The sequence below is a fragment of the Corapipo altera genome, unplaced genomic scaffold (genome assembly GCF_003945725.1).
Source record: "Corapipo altera isolate COAL_440 unplaced genomic scaffold, ASM394572v1 112, whole genome shotgun sequence".
Classification (NCBI taxonomy): Eukaryota; Metazoa; Chordata; class Aves; order Passeriformes; family Pipridae; genus Corapipo; species Corapipo altera.
In genome coordinates, this window is record NW_020884899.1 from 614,919 (window position 1) to 637,213 (window position 22,295).

Below are 22,295 nucleotides of genomic sequence, written 5' to 3' on the forward strand. Positions count from 1 at the left end.
AATAATAGATACAGAAATTAGCAAATGGCTCCAGCAAGAATCGTGAGAGCTTCATAAGAGTGTGTTCCTGATCCTTTCCTCTCTCTTTGCCCTTGACCATCAAAAGTTGTCTATCCTTGCTTGAAGAAAAGCAAGAAGGGAGCAGGATGATCAAGAAAAAAAACAACACCGAGGAGGTGCTAGATTAAATTAACAAGATTCTCTAATTTGTTTATTTTGCTGTGCTTTAGAGAAAGACTGGAAAAGCTATTGGGGGTGGGGGAGGGAAAAAAATGAGGTAGAAGAAAGTTTTCCAAGAATGGTTTCAAAATAGGGAAGGGAAAAAAAAAAAAGTAAGTTAAGTCAGCAGCCCAGAAAAAGAGCAACTGTATAGTGGAAAAAGAGCAACAAAAGATGAAACAAATAATAGGAGACCTGACTAGAGAAAAGATGAAACAGAAGAAAGCAAAGGAGAATCAAAGCAGGAGAAAGTATAGGAGAAGGATACACAAGGGGAAAAGATTCAGAGATGCTGTCAGGAATATCTCACCAACAGGAAGAGGGGGTGGCTGGGCTCTTACTGGAGGGGCAAAGGAGGAAGAACAGAGGCTGCATGAATGTGCTGAAAGGGTGGCCAGTGTTAAAGTCCATCCCTGTGTGTGATCTCCTGACACCTCTGCAGACCTTGGCCAGGCACTCTCCTGTTCCCCCTCAGCAGAGCAGCACTAATGACACCCACTAATGACACCCAGTGCCTGGGCCACGCTGATGGGAGAGGGGAAAACAATCCCTGGGGAAAGGAAAGGACAAACCTCTCAAAGAGAAGTCATTCACCTGTCAAATTAGTGGCTTTAATGAAAGTGGAGAGAGACTAATGAAAGGTTAAAGCTGTAAATTGCAATCTAACAAATGAGTTCACAGGAGACAGATCTCTTTTTATAGTAAGAAAAGAAATAACACTGACAAAATATTATTACCTTGGAGAGCCCACGACCAGGCTGCAGTTCCCTGAGCTGGCAGTGTGCCCTCCTGCTGCCCTGCTGGGCTGGGCACTCTGCTCCTCTGGCAGGATTGACAGACAAACAGCTCCTCATTGATCCCTGCACTTGCAGAGTGCTTTGATCGTTACATCGAGTCTTCAGCAATATATACCATAATGATATCTCTGCCAGGAGCCAGGCACTTCAAAATAGAATCATTAAGTCCAGTCAAAAGTCTTATGTTTACATTCTGTGAGGGGTTTAGGAATTATACAGGAGGTAAACTTATACAGTGGAGTGAGTATGACAAAATTACAACAAAGTCATAAATAAAAATAAGATTGGGATTTGGGTTCTTTCATCCTTTCTATCCTGTTTTTTTCTTTCTGGGATTTTTTTGTTTGTTTTTTTATGGCTTTGGTGGTTGTTAGGGAGGGGCAGGAGAGGCTGCTCTGCCTGAGCCTGAGAGGTGTGAGGGCATAGAAAAAGAGCATTGTAGAGCCAACAGGGCATGCACCATGCTTTGATTGGGCTGAATTTTGTGTCTTAACCTTCATCTCTTTTAGAGGCTTCTCTCTTACGTGTTTTGGTTTTCCTTTATTCTTCCAGGATTTTTCCTACGAATTCTTCATGTCTTGTCTGTTGCTTATTGCAAGGACTGGTTCCACCAGCACTGACCTTCTCACAAGGAGGATGTAATAAACTTTTAACTTTCAAGTTCTTTGAGGCAGTGAACTTTTGCTCTTTGTCAATGTTGGTGAAGGGCACTCTAAATAATTATGAATAATAAAAATTAAGTTTCTCAGGTGGGAAAGACTTGCTTCAAGAGGTTACATTCTGCTATGTAATTATTTAATTTCACCATACACCACCAACTGCTTGCACATGTTGTGCCTTCCTTAAGGTTTGCTTATGTTGCTGTTCAAAAGTTTCAGGCAAATCAAGAAACTTCCTTTTCAATCTGTAGAAGAGAGATCATGAATATTCTTTTCTTCCAAATAAGATGCAGTTTTAAGTAGGACATGAATATAATAAATACGTTGTGCAAGGGTTATACTTCTAATTTTTCAGCAGTTCGGGTATTTAGTAATTTGGTGTCACATCAGGAAGTTTTAATTTGAGTGTTTTATTGTGCCATACATTTAGTAGCAATCTGATACTGGAGAGAGGAAATTGCTGCAGTCCCTATTTTTCATGGTTTGTTTGAATGAATAATTAACTCTCACACATGATTAATTTAAAGTATTTAATAATAAAGCATTTCAGTACACCTCACGTAACATCCTGTATCCCTTCCCCAGTGTGCTGCGTGTAAGGAGTGTGTCAGTCAGAAGTGGCTGCAGAAGAGCACAAGTGCTGGTGGTGCAGAACAGGGCACAGAGGGCAGGGCAGTGCCCCTGGTACCCAGCTGAGGGGCTGCTGCAGCAGATGGAGGGCTGGGGGAGGGAGTGCAGTCAGGACAGCTGCGAAAAAATCTTTGAAAAGGAAGATATGCAGCGATTTTAAGGTGAACCAGAAAGAATGAGGTGGTTAGTCAAATTTTGTAAGGAAGGAAGGAAAGACTGATCTGGTTGCATCAGGAATATCAGAAGATCCAGTGGATTGGCAGCTGTGTGGCCTGTGTGTAGCTTTGTTACTGGCTGGGTCTGCACCCTACGTCATTTCATGTGCTTGTGTCCCAGGTTTTCTGTGTGCAGAAGAAATACTGATACCTCTAAGCATTTTGAGCTCATGGCAGAAAGCTCTAAGAATTCAGGGTATTGAGTAGCATTACCAGGTTGTACCTGAGAGATTGCATCTAGCAGAGAGTTCTGTGCCTTTATAAGAAATGGAGTTTGAAGTTGGTGCCAAACCCAGATAGTGAGAGGTGGAGTGTGGTTTTGCAGACAGGGGTGGTCTGGTGCTCTCCACTTGTGAGGGAACACTTACAAAGGGAGCATTGCTCCTGAAAACAAAACCCCCTTACGTGGTACCTTGAAAACAAAAAGGAGAATGAGAAAGAGGAATGGGAAGGAGTAGAAGAGAAGAAGAAAAATATGGCTTTGCAGAGCCCTGGAAGGCTCAGTTTTATGGCATTTTCTGTGCAGTTCCTGGGAGGAGCCCAGGGAGGAGCACTTGGGAAGCCATCAGGCTTTTCTCTTCCAAGAGCTCTCAGCTGTGCAGGGACTCCTCCTCCTTTCTCAGATGTATGACTGCAGTAGGCAGGAGAAGTATCGTCTCAAAACTTCTCAAAAAAGCTGATATTATACCATGTCCTTCCACTAATGATGAGTGCTTCCTGAAAACTTACTGGAGAGCAAATCCATCACAGCATTTCTGGGCAAGGAAACAGACTTTTAAAACATAATCCACATTAATATCCAAAAATCTGATGCTCTAACAGTCTGAGTCACTGAAGCTCCCACTGGTTTCTGTACAGAGCTGAGTGTTTCTCAGGAGGTGCACAGCAGCCTGCAGCAGTGAACCAAAGCTGGGCTCTGTTTCAGTCTTGTTCCCTGGGTAGAATGTGTCTCCTTGGGACTTCCTGCTGGCTAGCTGGGGACTTTTAAGCAGGTTTGGGGAAAAAGCCTGTTGCAGTTTTCTCATAATAGTTTTCATTTTTCTTTTTACAAGATACTTCTGTGTTCTAGCCCGTGTGATTTGTCCCAGAGCCTTTCTTGCTCCTGGCTTGTAAGCAGCAAGTCAGTATGTCCAGAAACACTAACTCCGTTGTTTTGATTGCATTTTTTGAATAAGGTTTTTTTTAACACCTTTGACATTTCTAAATAGGCCAATAAGAAACATAAACCGAGTTAGCTAAGGCAGAGGCATTTATCCAGTTCCATGTGGTTTGACTTTTCTTTCCCACTGAAATCACATTGGAGTCTCTTCCCACTCAATGTGGGCAGATCAGAGTCCAGACTGTGACTGTCCTGTAAATGATCTTTGGTTTATGAGAATGTTGTGCAAAAAGTGAACCTGATCCAAAGCTTGTGAGGTCTTGGGAGTCTTTCCATCTACCTCAGTCAGCTTTGGAGCAGGCACGGTGTGGAGGAGGGAGGAGGGATCTGAGCTGTTTCTGGTGGAAAGCTCCTCAAGGACAAATAGTCCATAAAAAACTGACTCTTGCTCTCAGGCAGGAGACTGGGGCCAGAATTGCTGGGAAATCTGCTGAGCAAGTTCTTGGCACTTCTGTTAATGGCATGTCTTCAGATTTTTGCTCACTGAAAGTTATCCTTGATGTCTTGTAAACACAAACTATCCACTGTTAACTCCCTGGTAAAGTGACGAGTACAGCTGTAACTTTGTCACAGAGAAACCTGAACAGAGACCTAAATAATTGCAGTACAGTTTTGTCAGTGTCATATAGTAAAAGATACAAGGCCAGAAAGAAGAGGTTTTACCATTGGTATGAGCAAGTGCAAGGATAGATCCCAAATGTGACATCAGTTTGTAAGGAAAATTACATATCGGGTAAAGCTAATATACATTGCATTGTAATTAAAGTGTAAATTTCTTCTGGCAAGTTTTCTGGTTTCTGGTGCATGTCAGGAATAACACACGATGTTTTTATGAAGTTCTGATAACATTTCAAGACTGCAGTGCTCCGTATTGGATGGAGTACAGTTTGTTTCCCTAATTTATGGTGAAGTCTCAAGAAGAAAGATCTCTGAAAAGCAAAGTACAATCTCTGTCATAGGGCTTGTCATTTTCCCATGTTATCTGTTTATGCAGTATGGAATTTAAAAAAATAAATTATATAAATATTTATGCAAATGATGATTTATTATTCAGTAATCAATCTTTGTTGGGTACATTATAGCATAATCAGTTGTATGTTAAAAAGCATTTAATTTCATGCCTAATTAACATATTATAAATTGAGGAGAGAAAATTAAATTATTATGGACAGTTTGCAAATGTAATACATACAGTGTTCTTCAATAATTGCATGAATATTGGATGTAATGTGATGTGTTCCTTCCACTCCCTTTTGTGCTCACTCTGTGCTGATGGAGTGGAATGGATGGGCTCTGGGGGACCTGTCTGCACTGCCCTGGAGCAGCAGCAGCAGATTCCCATATTCCCATTTCCATCCAAGCCCTCCGTGTGCAGGGGCAGTGGATGGCCCAGGCTGTGTGAGATCAGCTCTGGGTAGGCATCTGGAATTCTGAAACACATCTACCTTTTGGGGAGAAACTTCCTGTAACTTGGTTATTTTGGCAAATAGCTGTGTGGTTTGGGCCCAGTCCTCCTCCTTTTTAGTCAGTGGCAGAATTCCCACTGACTGCTCCGAGGAAAGGATAAGGTGCCAGAGGGCACGTGTGGAGTTTGGCTGGGCCTGATTTTACAGCCCTGGGAACTCTGCAGACAGTCCTGCCCCAGAATACCCCTGCCTTGCTTTGTGCTGTTCTTGCACTTCACATAAAAATTTGCTGCCTTCTAAAGGGGAGTAATGATTTCTTGGGCAACTGCAGAGACAATATGTGTTGGTTCCTAATATTTTCTTTGGGATCTGTGACTCCCCGGGAATTTGAAGCCAGCTGTTTGCATTGCACTTATAGTGCTTAGGACCCAGGATTGCTGAATAGATTAGAAACTTGACTTTTGTCTAATTAAATGTATTTTATAGTGGAAAGTTTGATATGCACAGAGCTGGGGTTAAAAGCACGCAGGGCAGAGCAGGACTGCTTAGTTTGGTTCAGCTGAACGATGCAAACTGGCTTCCAGTGGAACTGGTGCTGTTGGCTGAATAACAGAGTAATCTGTGCTGTTTAGAGATAAATAATAATACATGGTACTCAATTCCACTGACAAATGAATCATTTAATGATGGAGATTATAGAAACATGCATGTTGAAAAAAAGCCTTGAGAAGTAAAGCTCCCTTCAGTCGATAACAGGACAGTTTTGTAAACCACTTAAAGCTGTGATAAAATCCTACTTGACTGGCCCACAAGCAGATGTGACAAGTTGAATTTATTTCCTCTCTTACCAGGAAGCTTTGCAGGAAACTCTTAACATATGGTGCTTTTCACTTCCATCTAGAGCTATAAATGTTATTGGAAAAGGATGTTCCCAGGAGCAGCAAGTTTCTGACGTTTCTGCCAAATGGACTCCAAATGATCCTTCTGTGGTTCTGAATTCCCCAAGTTCTTAGGAGCTGGCAGCCAAGAATCTCTGATCTAAACACAACTCACTAATTTAATTATTTTATTATAGATCTGTAGAAGGCTCTTGCAGACCAGTGACTTTGCATCTGTATTGGATCTAGCTAGGCAGGAAGCACGAGTTAGAGGAGTATAAATATTTTGTTTCTTAACTGCTTTTTGCTTGAAAACTTGGAAACCGTTTCACACACAAATCAGTCACACAAGTGTGAATGCAGGGGAACGGGAAAGGGGGATAAAAGTAACATCAGCTTGTATTTGGTTCGTATTTGGAATGTTTGTGTTTCCTAGGAAGACCAAGTAGCCTGTGCCTGGCAGGTACAAATAGGAATGAAAATCACAGCAAAACATTGTACAGCTGCACTCAAACTGTCCCCTTGCCCTCAGGATAAATTAAGTACTTTTGTGGAGAGTAAGTAATTGAATCTTTTTTATCTGGTTTATAATACACAAGTTCAGAAGAATCAGTAAAGTGTATGTTTTTGCTTAATGTGGTTCTGGAATATTTCACTTTAAGAAATTAAATGGCTAAATTTTGCAACTTTTCTTTAAGAACATTAGCAAAATACAAAAACAAAATAACATTTATTCTAAGATCATGAACTTACACTACTGGAGAGTTTCATTTGTAGGTTCAGATGGAGGATTGAAAGAGAAGGGAGAGGGTCATGTTTCAGGCAGGACCTGCTTTGGAATGGCATTAAAAAGAGGAGGAATATGAGCTGAGCTGGTTAATCAGGACACTGTGAACAAACCCCCCATTCCCAGAGCCTGGGTGTGCCTGGGGCAGTGTTTGGAGGGACCTACAGTGAGTCCTCAGGCTCTGGGGGTCACCAGGGGGTTTTTTTGTCAGTCAGCTCAGCTGTGAATAAAAATTTAGGCAGAGGCTGATGCTGACAGGAAGGTTTGGAGTTCCCTGGACACGGGCACTTTGCCATGAAAGCAGAAGGGTAAAGGTGTGTCTGTCTGACACAGATCCAGTGTTTGATGAAAGAAAATGCAGTTTGGGCTGGGGTGTGACAGTGGGATTTAGCTTTCCTCCACCCCCCAAAATGGGGGTTTGCACTGGATGAGCTGGGGGAAGGGGGTGACATCCAGAGAATTACTCTACCTCTGTGATCCATGAGCTTTTGTTTATGGGAGTGTGTAGGGGAGAAAAAATTAGCGGATCTAACTGTCAAAGAACTTCATTTTTCAAACAAAATAAGAAATAGAAGTCCTTGCACCAAAGAAAATGGTGATTTATCTGATATCACAAGGTTTGGGATGGGTCCAAGTATTATATTTCTGGTTCATGAAGGATGGAAAGCAAAAATGGTAATGAGCAGTGTTGCTGAAATTTCTGCTGGTGCTCTATAGACCAGGAAGAATTGGAAGTGCTGAAAGGCAGCATATAAAATAAGGCATGAACAGGAGTGATAAAACACTGAAATCAGGAATTGAAAGCTGAATGTGAGTGGTTAGAACAACATTTAAAAAAAAAACCTCCAAGGAATCATCATGAGAAAGGGGAATTCTACCCATGCACACTGGAAAAATCAGTACATTGTGTTGCTGAAGAGAAGAACTATCCTAATGGGGGAGAACTGGGTGAGAATCTAAGACCATATAAAAGTGGTAAAAAAATTCCCAGTCATGCTCTCACTGTGTGGCTAGTCAAGACTTTAAGAAGTTTGTTCTTCTCCTCCTTGGAAGTGCCAACCTCTTTGACAGTGATGGAAAAACACAGAGAAAACATCCACCCTTCCAGGATTGGCTTCTGGCAGGGCACTGCTAATTCAACTGTGGTACTTCATCTTGCCCTTCTGATTTGGAAAAGATCTCCATTGGTTATGTAAATTGGAAGTGAATATTCTGCAAGTAGGTTATGGCATCTCCCTTTGAAGTGCCTGAGCTGCAGAGGGAGAGTGAGCCCAGACCATGCTCGTGCCCAGCCTGCAGCATCCAATGGAAAAAGATTCATCCCAGCACTTCCTGAGTGCTGTGTGCCTGGACCCCACCCAGCAGCACTGGTTCTGGTTCTGGACCCCACCCAGCAGCACTGGTTCTGGTTCTGGACCCCACCCAGCAGCACTGGTTCTGGTTCTGGACCCCACCCAGCAGCACTGGTTCTTCCTCTGCATGCTGTGCTGAGGGGTAACTGAGTCCAGTTCAGTCCTCACTGCCCAAGCCAGACCCACATTGTTGTTATCTAAGTGTAGCACAGCTATAACAACATGAATTGTAATATATCACCTTAATTTGTACCTTGTATGGCTGGTGCCAGACTTGTGTACTGAGGCATGGACAGCACCTGATACCTCTCTGAACTAAAGATTATTCTGTCAATTCATAAATGCTACTGAACATTTGCTATCAGTTTTACAGCTTCAAAATATATGACATAATAATATTCCTTAACAATTTAACTGTCCTAAATATCTGTAGCTAAGCACTTGATTTCATCTCAGTAAGTTCCTGTGTGTTAAATAAACACTACCTCAAGAGAAAATGACTATTTTGTTTTCATTTTCATCAGTGCAACCTCACTGAATTCACTGCAGTGCATCTAAAAATACAATTTGGACAGTAATTTAGCAAATTTTCTTATGTAGTAGAGCTGTTAAATCTCAGTAAAAATATTTTAGTAATCAATTGCTATTTAATTAACATGCAATTGCTGTCCTAGTAAATCTAAATTAAATCCCCATTTTAGACACAATTCAAAGTGTGAATTAACATTCTCTATTGATAAGTAGTATTATAATAGGCTTTCAATCCTGAGTTGAAGAAAAAAATCGATTGTAACATTAAGTTTGATTCAGTATAAAATTAATCACAAATATCTAGTGCACTGTAAGTTCCTTCTTGCACCTTCTCTTGGTACACGTCTCTGTTCTTGGTCAGAACATCATGGTAAAGAGACAGATTGCATTTCGCCTTGCAAGCTTTCACCAGAAGGACTGCAGGACCTCCTCCTTCCCTTCCAAAGGCAGTCATGCTGGAGAAGAGATGAAATAACAGAGTGGACAGATTCATGTGACAGGGCCTGAACTTTGGGCTGCTGTGGGCAGATGTTCCAGGAGGACTCTCCCACCTCAGCCCTGCTGTGCAGGGAGCAAAGGACGTCTCAGGGGGTTGGGGAAGGAAGGAAGAGGCAAAGCTGTGAGGAAATGAAGTGCATTTGGGCAGACAGAAGAGAGATGTGTGAAAGGCACAACAATAATTAAGGACTGGGGAGTCTTTAGAGTCTTTGTAGAACCAAGGGCCAGGCTGGACGTGCCCAGAGGGAGGTGGAGGTTGGATGTGCAGTGGGAAGGCAGAGGCCTGGGTGTTACCCCACTGATGGGGCTCGTTGGCTCCAAGGAGCTCCCTGCCCATGAGGACTGTGCCCTTTCCATCCCCTGGGTTCCAGCCAAAGTCTGAGTGATGCTGAGGGGTCACGTATTTCAGCTGCAGCCAATCCCCTCTGCTAAATCCACCTGTCATGGTGATGTCTCAGCAGGACTGGCCTCGTTCCTCTGTCACTGATGGGAGCAAATCCACTCGAAGCAAATTGGAGCCAATTGGTGTTTCCTTGTGCAGTGGCAGGAGAATTAACTCATTGTCACTAAGGATATATCAGGACTTCCTATTAATGTCAGTTTTCAGTTTTATAACATTTTGTTAAAAGTTCCCTAGGGCTGTATTTGCTATACAGATTTTCAGAGAAGGAAGACATATTTTATATTAAGAGCTCATTTGGTTTATTGTTAGAGGATGCTTGTGTTCAGAACTTACATGGATATTACTTTCAACAAGTGAAGACATTGTCTCCTTTGTTGTAGCTACTAGTCTGCAAATGAACAATTCACCCAAATTTTCATTGAATAGTTTTATTGGGGTTTGGACCAAGTTAGCCAGAATTAGCACTTCTTTGCTAAGCTCCATACTTGGCAGTATAATCATGACTTAGATTTTATAATAGATGACTCTTTTAATATTACATGCTCTGTATTAATACCAAACTTCCATGTTTTGCTAGAAAAGGACTATATTTTGCCATCGGGTATGAACATGCAACTTTTGCTAATTTAAATAAAGGTCGAAAGGACAATTTCAAGCATTATAATAGATTTTCATTCGCCATTTTTCTCTTTATTATTCTAAGTGGATCTTTAAATGTCCTAGCTAGTTTTATAAGTTTGAAGATATATTACTTTGCAACAGTTCTACTTTGTTTTTTGGTTTTTATATCTATTTTCATTGCTGTCATTATTGCTATTTCTCACACTGTTTATTTACAGTGTCATTTTAGCTTAAGGCCAGTGGAGGTGTGATTGTTCTGCCTTAAGCACCATTTTTCCCTGTGGCATGAAGATGAACACAGTGAACAGTGGAAGCTGCAGATTGTTGTTGCTGACATTCTGTTTATCAACAATAGAAATAAGCTTATGGCTCCTCTCAAGGTGAGCTCTTCCAGATGTTTTTCTCCTCTCAGACTTGCTGATGTAAATCAGAGGTAATACTATTTATTCCAGTTAAATATGGTGTTTCTCAATGAGGAGACCCTCCTGGTGACTTGTACCATGTTGCTGGTCACACAGAAATATAATTGCCAGCAGTGCTCCCCTTTGCCTACAATTTTGCCATAGTTTTGGGGAGTTGGTGTTTCCCAGAGTCCTGCTGTTCCCAGGGAAGCAGGAACCCCAGCCAAGAGGGAAAACAAAGCACTGCTGTTTATTGTCTTTGCAGCTTTCTCTTGTGTGCCTTCAGAGGCAGTCCATAGGTCAGAATACCTTTGGTGTCAAAAAAGGAGTGGAATTGGAGCCTGTTTCATGTGTTTACACGTGGAAGGCCATCAGCTCAGTCCTATGGTTATACCACAAAGTTCTCCTTGTCTCCTGCTTGCAGCAAGAGTCCTCCAGCTTTCAGAGGCTGACTCTCCATTTTCTGTAGTTTCACCATGGTTTGATCACATTCTTTTGGAAATTGGAAGATCTGTTGAAGAGAATCCAAAATTGTGTTGCAGCTGATATGAAATTGGGAGGAGCAGCTGATGCAGCAGGAGATTGTGCTGTCATTTAGAGGGCCCTTAACAGCCTGGAGAAATGGAGCAATAGAAACCTCACAAAATCCAAAGAAGGTAACTGTGAGGTCCTGCAACTAGGAAGGAATTAATCCATGACCCAGTACAGGCTGGGTCTGACCAGCTGGCAGGAGCTTTGCAGCAAAGGCCTGGGGGTCCTGGTGGACACCAAGCTGACCATTAGCCATCAACATGCTCTTGTGGCAAAGGTTCACAGCCTCCTGGGCTGCACCAGCCAGCACCTTCCAGGATGGCAGGGCAGGTGATCCTTGCCCTCTGCTCAGTCTCAGTGGGATGTCTGGAGAGCTGTGTCCAGCTCTGCCTCCTCAGTACAGGGGAGATGTGGACACACTGGGGAGAGCTCAGCACAGGGCTGGGAAGGTGATTTGCAGTCTGGAATGTGTGCCATATGGGGAGAGCCTGACAGAGCTGGGGTTACTCAGCCTGGAGAACAGAAGGCCTGGGGGGTCTCATGGATGTGTACAAATATCTGGTGGGGGTCAGTGAAGACAAGGAAGCCCAGCTCTGCTCAGCAGTGCCTGGTGAAAACACAAGGAGCAATGGGCACAACCTTGCAAAGGCAAGGAGAACCTTCCTGGCTGTGAGGGCGATCAAACTCTGGAGCAGGTTGCCCAGAGGGATAATGGGAGACTCCATCCTTGAGCTTATTAAGAACTGGAGTGGATGTAGCCCTGAGCAACCAGTTCTGAGCAGCAGGGTTGGACAAGGTGATGTTCAGGTGCCTCTGTGGACCTCAGTGATTCTGTGAATCCCTTACCCACAGCCCTGCTTACCAGATCCTGATATACATTGTTGCTGCCACAAAGCCTCCCACCGTGAGAATGAATGGTCTCCAGGCAGTGCAGTGCTCAGCCCCCTGTCCTGGTCAGTCAGAGAGACACCTGTGTGGGATGGAGATGCTTGGAAACTGGAAAGGCATGTGTTGAATGTGATATAGTCTTCCTTCCTCACAGTTCTGCTGAAAGTTTTGTGGCTCTGCAGTTTTTGTTTGGTTACTTTTGCTTAACTCCATATAACTTGTGGGATGGTTTTGTTTGTTATTTTTTTCTATAAATGACTGTGATTCTGTAGCTTTCTTCAAAGCAGTTCATTTGCTAGCATCTGATTCACAATATAGAAGTTGTTTGTTAGTTTTGACCAGGCACAGAGACAATACACAAAATATTTCAATTTATTTAGCTGAATAAGCAGAATCCTGAAAAATAGATCTTTTATTTCCAGTGCAAATACTTGTCTTCATAATTTCAGGATTTGCTTTCCACGAGAGTTTGCAGATACATCTTTTAAATTCACAAACCCTGCGTGTCAGGCTGTGGGAGCTGTCTGTCCCCATGGGCTGCAGGGCACTGGTGACATAAATGGGCCCTGGGACTATCCCTGCCTTGGCTTCCCTGGCAGCTCCCACACCAACAGCTCAGCATTTCCTGCTCTGCCAGGCTCCAGGGGCACAAAAACATTAACAGTTCACTCACCTTTGGGAAATTTTCAAATTTTTCTGATGTCCTGGAGACTAGGAGCACGCATCCGGAAGGTCTGTGGTGTGATGATAATAATATGCTAAATCTAGGAAAGGAAAAAAATATTATGCTCTAATAAGGAAAAAAAAAAAGAAATTAACAGAAAGATTTAAGATTGAGCTTTAAAAGAAAGTATTTCTTGTGAAACGTTTTTCTTTAAAGGCCTGGTTGTGATTTCAGCAGATAAAATATTGTCATGCCAGTAAGTGTTTTCTTAGAATGATATCACATAATTTTTGAGAATTAAAAAAAGAAAAAAATAAACTTTTTCTCATCTGCAAGATTATATTCAAGAGAGATGTTTTGCAAATTCTACTGCAAGGACAGTATACATCAGAATTATACAAATGAATGTTTTCACAATCTCAGAGGCTTCACCACTGTAATTAAAAGGTGAATTTTTCACTTTTATTTTGTTATTCTTGTCTCCTGGGTCTGATTTATAACTTTTGTTATACAATTATATTCATTTATTTCTTTGTACCATGTTGTATGTTATTTCAAAAGTAACATCTAGGGTGTCCTTGCTTTAAAATGTAGATTTAGCCTCTCTGGATGAAACTTGGTAGAACATCTGTGTTTGAAAGTATGAAAAATTACACATTTTCTGAGTGAACCAGGCTGAGTGCTCACATTATACTGTCTCTAAGAGAAAATTAAAGTGCTGCTGATAGCTGAGGGACTGGATGGCTCAAGGGAATGGGAGTGTGACACAGCCTTTCATCTGATGAAAACCAGCATGAATTCAGCCCATGCTGATAATGACCAAAAGTCATTATCATTTGTTCAGTAATTTATTTAAAATGAGTTAGGGGTCTGGCTCACGTCTTGGTGGCAAAGAGGCCAAATTAGAACTGAGCAAATAATGAAGAAATGGCTCTGGAAAAATTATTTCATATCTTTAACTTAGTAGCTTGAACTTCTTTCTGTTTGTTACCATCTTAATATTTTAACAAACAGGTCTAGGAGGACGGATGTTTGTGAATTTAAAAGATGTATCTGCAAATTCTCAAGGAAAGCAAATCCTGAATTCATGAAGACAAGTATTTGCACTGGAAATAAAAGATCTATTTTTCAGGATTCTGCTTATTCAACTAAATAAATTGAAATATTTTGTGTATTGTCTCTATGCTTGGTCAAAAGTAACAAATAACTTCTATACTGTGAATCAGATGCTAGCAAATGAAGAAACAGAGAACTTAAGTAAAGCCATGGGGGTCAAAGCTGAACTGAGAATATTTGGGACTCCTCCTGCAGGCTCAGAGGAACAGGCCCATGGACAGGGAGCTCCCAGCTTCTCGGGGGCTGTGTTGGAACCTCACACCCCTCACTGGGTGATGGAGACAGAGACTCGGTGGGCAAGTTTGGCTCTTTAGCTTCGGGTTTGCTCTCCTCACTATTCCACAGAATGTCACTGCTAAACTTGTCACAGTTCTTTGTAGATACATTTCTGAAACGTTGCCAGCACTTACAGAGAGATTAATCTCTCCTTCCTCTCTGCAGGAGTTTTCTTGAGGAAAACATTTAACATATTTGCTCTTCTTTCAAGTAGATTTTGTCTTGCCCTATATAGAAATATCATGAGACATCAACAAAGGGTATCTATATGCTATATAACAAACACATATCAGTTTAATATTGGCTTGTGAACATCTGACACTTCAGAAGTAGCAGAACTGTGATTCAGTTCCTCAAAAGAAAATGATACAAGGTAGCAGGCCCTAATATATTCCTCTGTGAGGAAATACCTGCAGGCAAGGATAACACAGGTATTGTCACGTAAATCCTGCCACCTTTGCTGGGGGAGCTGGGTTTGCACACTCTCCTCAGGAGCTGGGGAGCGAAGAGGAAGCTGAAGTTTGATGCAACCCAGAAAATCCAGTGGGTTTTTGCTTTAACCTTTCATTTCTCCTGCACATCTTCATGGCACTCTGGAAGTCACCTTCCTCACCAACAGTGTCTGTCTCTGGCCAGCCTGGTTGCCAGAAGCCCCCTGGTGTCTAATGCAGAGCAGAGACTGGCCTGGGGCCAGGCCTGTGCAGCACACACGTGGTGTCACAGCCTCTCCGAGCTGGCTGGGACTGCTTCTGTGTGAGGACAGCACATGGAGCAAGGGCCTCGTGGGATATGAGGGCAAGCAGCTGATGCTGTAGGATGTTAACAGTGTTTTAAAGCTAGAATCACAAGCTCCTGAGCTACTTTGGTCCCACAAAACCCATAGGGAAGCTTCTGTGAGGGTTTTGGGTCGGATGGGATGGAAGAACCTGAAAATTATGAAAATCTAGAGGTCAGAATTACATCTGATGAATGTCATGCCAGATGAATATCTAAAAAATATATCTACTTACTCTTTCCCTACTTTGTACGTTACTTTTGTACTGAACTTGGCTGCAGTGTCATTATGGAGAGAAGTATGTCTTATATCTTTTGAAAAATGAGGCTGATGATGAAACATAAAGCCTTCTGTTGTTTACAGCAACAATTATTGGTAATGACTTTTCAGAATCCTTTTAGGATACTTTGGCTGTGGGTTGAAGTAATAACTGAGGGGGAAAATATCAGAGCATTCAGTCAGACGGGGTATAATATTTTTTCTCATTGAATTTAAATGGGAAATAAAAGAGATCAAGCATTTCTGGTAAGGTTTTTACTCCACGGAGTCACTGCTGTAACTTCATTGGCTTCATCAAGCATCCTGTATCTGCCATATTTGCCTACTTACCTGTGAAGTCAATCAGACAGAAAGGGTGGGCTGCTAATTAAAAAAAAAAAAGGTGTTTTAAACCTCCTTTAAGAAAATGAAAATCGGAAATATGTTATGGACTAATCTCACTTTGTAGCACCATAATTTTCAGTTTTAACTTCAGATTTTCCAGTTGCTTTCAAAATACGTGAAAAAAGTCAGTTTGTAATTTTTCCAGTGTTTCTTTCATAGTTAAAACTATTGAGTTGTATGACAGTGTACACTGAATATAGGAAGGGAGATTATCTCTTCTTTAGTATCTAATTGTTTTATTATTACTATTCTTTTCTTGTCTACAAATGCAGAAAATTTTAGGATTTGTTTTAAGTAAACGACATTATTTAAATTCATAAATTTGCTTAAGCCTCAGTGGGTTACTCTGACTTGTAAGGCTATTACTTTCCCAGTTGCAAGCAATAATGATGCTGCAAAGATATTCCATTGGAGAAAATATTTAAATAAACGCTCTTCATCCAAAAATGAGATGCAGCATATTTACATTTTTATTTGATGAAGCCTGTTCCTGCTATCTTTGTTCTTAATTTGGTCTCTAAAGAATTAGTAGTAAGAGGAAAAATAGTCTGTAAATATGTATGAAATCAAATTTAGAGGGTAGGCTAAAAGGTATTGACTGCCAGCAGTGCTGAACAGCAGGAGGCAAAATTTCCTCCATAGTTTTCTTCTTGGCTGGAAACACATTGCCTTCCATCTAGATTATTTAATCCTCCAAATGCACATCAAAGCTTCTCATCGGGTGGTGTGTGTCTTTACAGGCAGCTGAATGTCAAAGATCTAGCTTAAAGATTTTTTGAGAAATGTAAAACATAATAGATCCCAGATAATAACCCAGCAGTTATTAGGAGTTACAGGAGCTCCTGGGCGAGTCCTTCCAGCCAAGTATTGGTGCCACAGGTTGGAGTTAATCTTTGGGGCAAAAGGAGGAACAAATCTTCTACGTGAGGATTTGTGACATCCTTCCAAGAGATGGAAATAAAGTGATCGAGTGATGTTACTGGACTAATGTTAGCTTGTTAACAATTCCCATCTCTCTTTACACTTGTGCCTTGCCAGAACAATGGGCTGTGAGTTATCTCACTCCTCCAGCCCAATTAGACACTGGAAAAATGGATGCAAAATATGCATGAAACATTTTCTGTTTGAATATTCCTGACAGGATGCAGCTTCAGCACTGTCCCTCTGATTTAATTCAGTCTTTGGCAAGAGCTTATTCCTTCTAAGGATTGCATCAGTTCTCATGAATGATTATCTCATTCTTAGGGAGTATCTTAAAAACCTTTTTAACAATTTTGGTTTCTGTTTCTGAGCTTGAATTTTGCTCTGACATGGGTGTATAGAATAGCCAGGCGTTGGTGAGGAGTCCCACAAGGAGACTTTGCAGGAACGTGGAGCCTAAGAGTGTTTTGCATAAAAATAAAATGAAAAGGGGCAGAAATAAAAAAGGAATGAGGAATAAAAAATCCACCCCTCTTAATTCTGCAGTGTAGATTTCCCGTTCTTCCTTTTTGCATTAAACTTTCCTTCATTTTTATTTGTTTAAGTACCACTGATACAGTATTTCCTATAGATGGCTCAGCTGTGACACAGAAGCAAGGCTGATTACTCAGGGGTTTCATTTCACCGCTGTTTAAGACAGCCTTATTTTTTAAATCCTGAGTAGTCTTGTTCCCATCTCTATCCATGACCTTCCCTTTCTTTTTTCTTCTGTTATCCTCTCCTTGTAGTACCTTTCCTTTGAAGCAGCCTTCTCTCTGGTGGTGTGAAGCTCTGGCTGTGCTGCCCTCTGGGCTGGCTGCAGAGGAGCCTGGCTGTGTGCTGGGGCTCAGGGCTTGGGCAGCCTTGGCAATCTGTGCCCAGGGGGTGATGCTGTCAAGGGGGGGCTTTACTTCTGCCTTTGCTTCTCCCTTGGTAGGCAAAGGAACCAGCATTTGCTGTGCTTTCTGAGTGCAGAGCAGCCAAACATCACCCTCAGTGCCCAGCCCTGGACTGGGATGTGAGAGATGCTCAGCAGAGTCACAGAATGATTCAGTGCAATGTGTGGCCTTTCACTTCTCATTGAAAACTGGTCTGATGAGATGCAAAGCCACAAGTTCTGTTCAGTTCACTGGCTGATTTAAGGGCTCCTTGTGTCTGGAGAGGTGCTCAGGGCTGCTCAGGATGAGACTGTAGCAGGGACTTTACTTTGTTGTCAGACCAGTGCAGAAGTGCACAAAATCAGCAGCACTGCCCAGTGAACTCAACAGTCAGCAAACAGTAATCCATCTTGCAAGTAATCCTACACTAATTATTTACAATAAGAAGAAGATTTAACATCAAAGAAATGCATCACAGTAGGCATTATGTAATTAACTAAAGATGTATTGCATCCAAGCAAGGGGGAATGTGCATTTATCACCTTGAAGCATTACTTTAATTTTTTCAATATTCTTTTAATATTTTTAGTGGTTTCAACATATTATTTTTTATTATTATTAATTGCTCATTTGACATAAAACCACCATAATACCATCTTTTTTTCCATTTTTAAATGATTTCAGGAAACTCAGCAAAATTTCCAAGAACAAGTATAAATGACCGTAAATGTAATGCTTCTTATATTCACAATCTCTGTTTTTCAGGCTAAGTGTGATTGCTTAATCCTTAAAGTGATTTGTTTAGAAAAGCCTCTTTTTATCCTGTTCACTAAGTGATATCACTAAATACAGAATAAATATAGAGCTTGTAGAAGTTCATGGAAGATTTTTTTGGTGAAAAAATAGCTACAAAATTAAAATTAAAAATCTTTAAAACACAGTAGAAAGGAAGGGGGTTTTCTACTAAAAAATAAATTGATGTTGATTTCAATGGGCAAATGCAACCCCTGAATCTTTTCTGTGGCATCCTCTGTGAACAGATTTTATAACAATTCTGTATATTCTGAAGACAGAAACTTGATGTCAGGGCCTTGTCATCTCTGGTCAGCAGAGTAGTTTGTCAGGAGGGTTTTCAGCTATAAAAGCATCAGTAACTCATCAGAACATTTGTTGGGCTTTTCTGACAAAGGGAGCAATTGTCTGTCAAGAAGAATGTGAGTTTTCCTTGCCTTGCCCAGGCTCAGGTCCCGCAGTTCCCGGGCTGTTCCCCTCCTTTGGAAGCAGGACTGTTCTCCACACTCCAGTGCTGGCAGCACAGAGCAGCAGGACCTGCAGGGTCCTTCCCGGGGGTGACACCAGGGGAGTGACACCAGTAATGAATGTCTCACACAGACATCACACCCAGGGGGACAGAAGGAAACTTCTAAAATAACAGTTCACAAATGGTTCCTGCTTTGAAATCGAGCTTTTTAAGTCATGAGATGCCGATGGGTTGGGAAGCCCTACGGAGAGTGAGGATTAACCCCTGGGGACCCAGCAGATCATAACTGTGCATGGAAACAAACAATCCAGCTGCTTAAGGGTTATAGAAATTTAAATGCAAATAGCACTTGGTAATAATACCCGAGGGACTGATGTTGTAGGCAATTTCTGGAGGATGCAGCATTGTAAACTTAGTTTTTGGTGCTGGTTTCCTTAGAAACTGGAACAAGGTATTATTCAGGACACAAAATAATATCCTGTTTCAGTGGCTGAGGATCTTGAAGTAAAAAGTAATTGATTTTGCATGAGACACTGGATTTTCATGTGCTCTTTCTAGGAACTGTTATGGCACATGTCTGTATGTTGGAATTGTTTCCAATCTGCTGGTTTAGTTCTAGTGATCTCACTGTGTAAGTGCTGAAACTTGAAAACTGTTTAAAATTAACTTTTAAACCATTCAGGGGGTCAGTTCACTCATAGCGCTCCTGAGTTTTAAATACTTCAATAATAATCTAATCTTTCCCCAAACATGCCCACTGTTCTGCTTCTTATCAGGAAATAAATCTCCACGTGTATCCTTGTCATGAAACACCACATTTGATGTGTTTAGCAAGTAAATGTGTATAAAGTGCATCATAGACTTGTGAATAATCCTTTTTGGAATATGGGATAAACACAGATCAAGAGCTAGGCAGAACTGTAAATAGTTTTGCCTACAGGGAGGCATTGAGGTTATTTCCAGATTTTTTCCATGCAGTTGCAGGGTACCTGAATGAAGCATTTCTTCAGACTGTTTGGAAGAGTTGTATTACAGCTGGGCAGTGTTGCTCTCATTTGTGCACCTGTTTGAACAGGTAAGTGCACATATAAGAACATTTAGAACATGTTCAGATTTGAATGAACAACTCAAACGGGCATTGGAAACCGGTTCCTTAAAGGGGGAACAGTGGCTTGCTGAAAATCGAGTCCATGGTAGCCTGGACTGGGCACCTGGAAAATAAACTGAGGGTTTTTTGTAAATAGTGGTCTGGTTTCTAAAACTAGTTTTATGGAATACTAGATACTCTTTCTCCAACTTCAGGTTTGAAAAATGTTCTATTAGTACCTTATGCATTTATTGTATAATTTCAAAATCTTAGAGGTATTGCTAGTGAGCATACGTTGCTTCCTAGTCAAATTTCTAAAGAGTTATTTGTTAAAAGACCGTTCTTAATTTTTTATTTTCTTAAAATATGTGATACATTTTTGTTTTGTCTGTTCTCTGTAAAACAAATATGAGACAGTTATTGATGGCAAAATGAAATTCCATTCTTCATATAAGCCTTTTTATCATTGTGTTTTTGTGAAAATCATTATTTTGTGGATGTTAAAAATACATGAAAGGTTATTCATAACCAATTTTGCCAAAAAAAAGGATTTTGTAAAAGGGATTTCCTCAAATTTTCTTTCAATATACAACAGTTTACCATATATTTATGTGAACACATTTTCATGTCAGCTTGGAACGTTTATCTTTCCCTTCTCTCCCTCCAAGCATATGTCACTTTTATCCAAGAAATACTCCTTTTTTTTTAAGTTCCAAATGCTCTCTGCACCCAGAAGTTCATTGTCCAACAGTTTTCCTACAAGGACATTGCAGAAGAATCAATAAGGTACAAATATGCTATTATACATTCAGGTGCTGTTCAGGTATTAATGTTATGGCAAAGAAAAGTTGGAGCTTTCATGAATTTAAATATTTTTCATATAAACTATGTAAATATAATGATTAACAATCAGCTACATTCACTATTCAAGACATGCAATGTAGCATTTTTCTAATTACACTTACCAGTGTGGGAGGATATGACTGCAGAGGAAGATTAAACTATTTGTATTTATTCAGTGTTGCTTTATAACATTAACCAGGAAACTCACTTTTGCAGTGTTGAATGCAGGAATCTGGAATAACCTGAAGAATTTCACTGGGGTGGGAGCAGCCTGAGCCAGGCTTGGGCAGGGGTGGCAGGCTCAGCTCATTCTGCATCACAGTCATTTCAGCTGCCTCTCTCATCTGTGATCTCACTGTTGATAGTGTGATTCAAAACACAGGCGAAATTACTGCTTAATATTATGGCTTTGTCTAAAGCTCTTCAAGTAAACCAAACAAACAGAAAAAGCCCACCTGGCAGGCAGGCTCCTGTTTGCAGGTATTCATGTTTTATTAAAATAAACACGTAGTTTGCAAGCAGTGGAACTAATGAAACCTGGTGTGCTGTAGCTCTGTGTCTAGTGATGGCATTCTGTGCAGGTTTATAAAGCACAACTCAAACTGAAGATTTCCCTGAAATTAGGACATGGATAATGTCCCTTCTGTCCCACGGAATCTCTGGTGCCTGTGGAAAGATGAGGTCATATTTCAGTCTTTCCCAGAGCAGACGTCCTAATTGTGGGGTTTTTTTCCTATTTCTTTTAACAGCCTATTCACCAACATTTAAAGAAGCTAAGGATCTATACAGATGCATCAGATATTGGGAAAATTGGAAAAAAATGGGCAACTTACGGGGGACAGGAAAAATATGTGAACAGACTCCTTCACCCTGCCTCTGTCTCCTGGTCCACAGCAAAAGACACCGTGGAGTCTGGGTTCCTCAGGACAGGAAGGATATGGACCTGATGGATGGGTCCTGAGGAGGCCAAAAAGAAAATTAAAGGGATGCAGCACCTCTGCTATGAGGAAAAGGCTGAGAGGGTTGGGGTTGTTCTGCCAGGAGAAGAGAAGGCTCCAGGGGGGATGTTGAAACTCAAAGAGCATTGATTTGGATCAGACAGAAGGTTGGAGGTTTCAGAATGAGGGTGTTAAACACTGGAAGGGGTTTCCCACAGAGGCAGGGACACCCCACCCCTGCAAACATTCCAGGTCTGGCTGGCTGGGGCTCTGAGGGGGAACAGATCTGGTTGAAGATATCCCTGCTCAGAGCAGGGGGGTTGGACAGGGTGACCTTTGGGTGTCCCTCCCAACCTAAACTGTGCTGGGATCTGTGCTCCTGAGGCAAGGCTGCAGTCCCAGTGAGGCTGCAGTCCCAGTGAGGCTGCAGAGTCCCACTTTGCCTGCAGGGATGACCCGAGGAAGGGGTACCAGCTCCCTGTAGGGGCCCCTCCCAGCAGTGCCAGAGCTGGGATTGTCCCCCTGTGGTTTTATTTTAATGGCCACAGAGATACTGGGGCTGTACTTGCTGCCAGCTCATTCTGAGGGTTGCTCCACCTTGTCATCCCTGTCATTCCATCCTCTGATGTCAGAGGTGTCAGTCTGGCCCTGGTTGTCTCCACGCTGTTCTCAGGAAAGCTTGGAGAAATCTGGTGCTTAAGAATCATTATGGTCTTGAGAAGCTTTGTGAAACTGTTTTGTTAGATTCAGATTTAGATGGTTTAGTTTTTCAAAAGATAAATGCTGGAATGTGGATGTAGTTGTGTAATGGTTCACCTTCACGGGACAAATTACATGTGGTTTCTGCCTGTGGTAGAAA

The 22,295-nt window shown here is 41.5% G+C and overlaps 1 long non-coding RNA gene across 1 annotated transcript in view; it reads left to right on the forward strand.

Moving 5' to 3' along the window:
• The first annotated feature begins 10,390 nt into the window (after nt 1-10,390).
• Nucleotides 10,391-22,295, forward strand: part of LOC113950031 — a 63,602-nt gene continuing 51,697 nt past the window's right edge. Inside the window, exons 1-2 of the long non-coding RNA XR_003528638.1 lie at nt 10,391-10,535; nt 20,366-20,441. This is a non-coding gene — a long non-coding RNA (uncharacterized LOC113950031). The remainder of the gene's footprint in view (nt 10,536-20,365; nt 20,442-22,295) is intronic.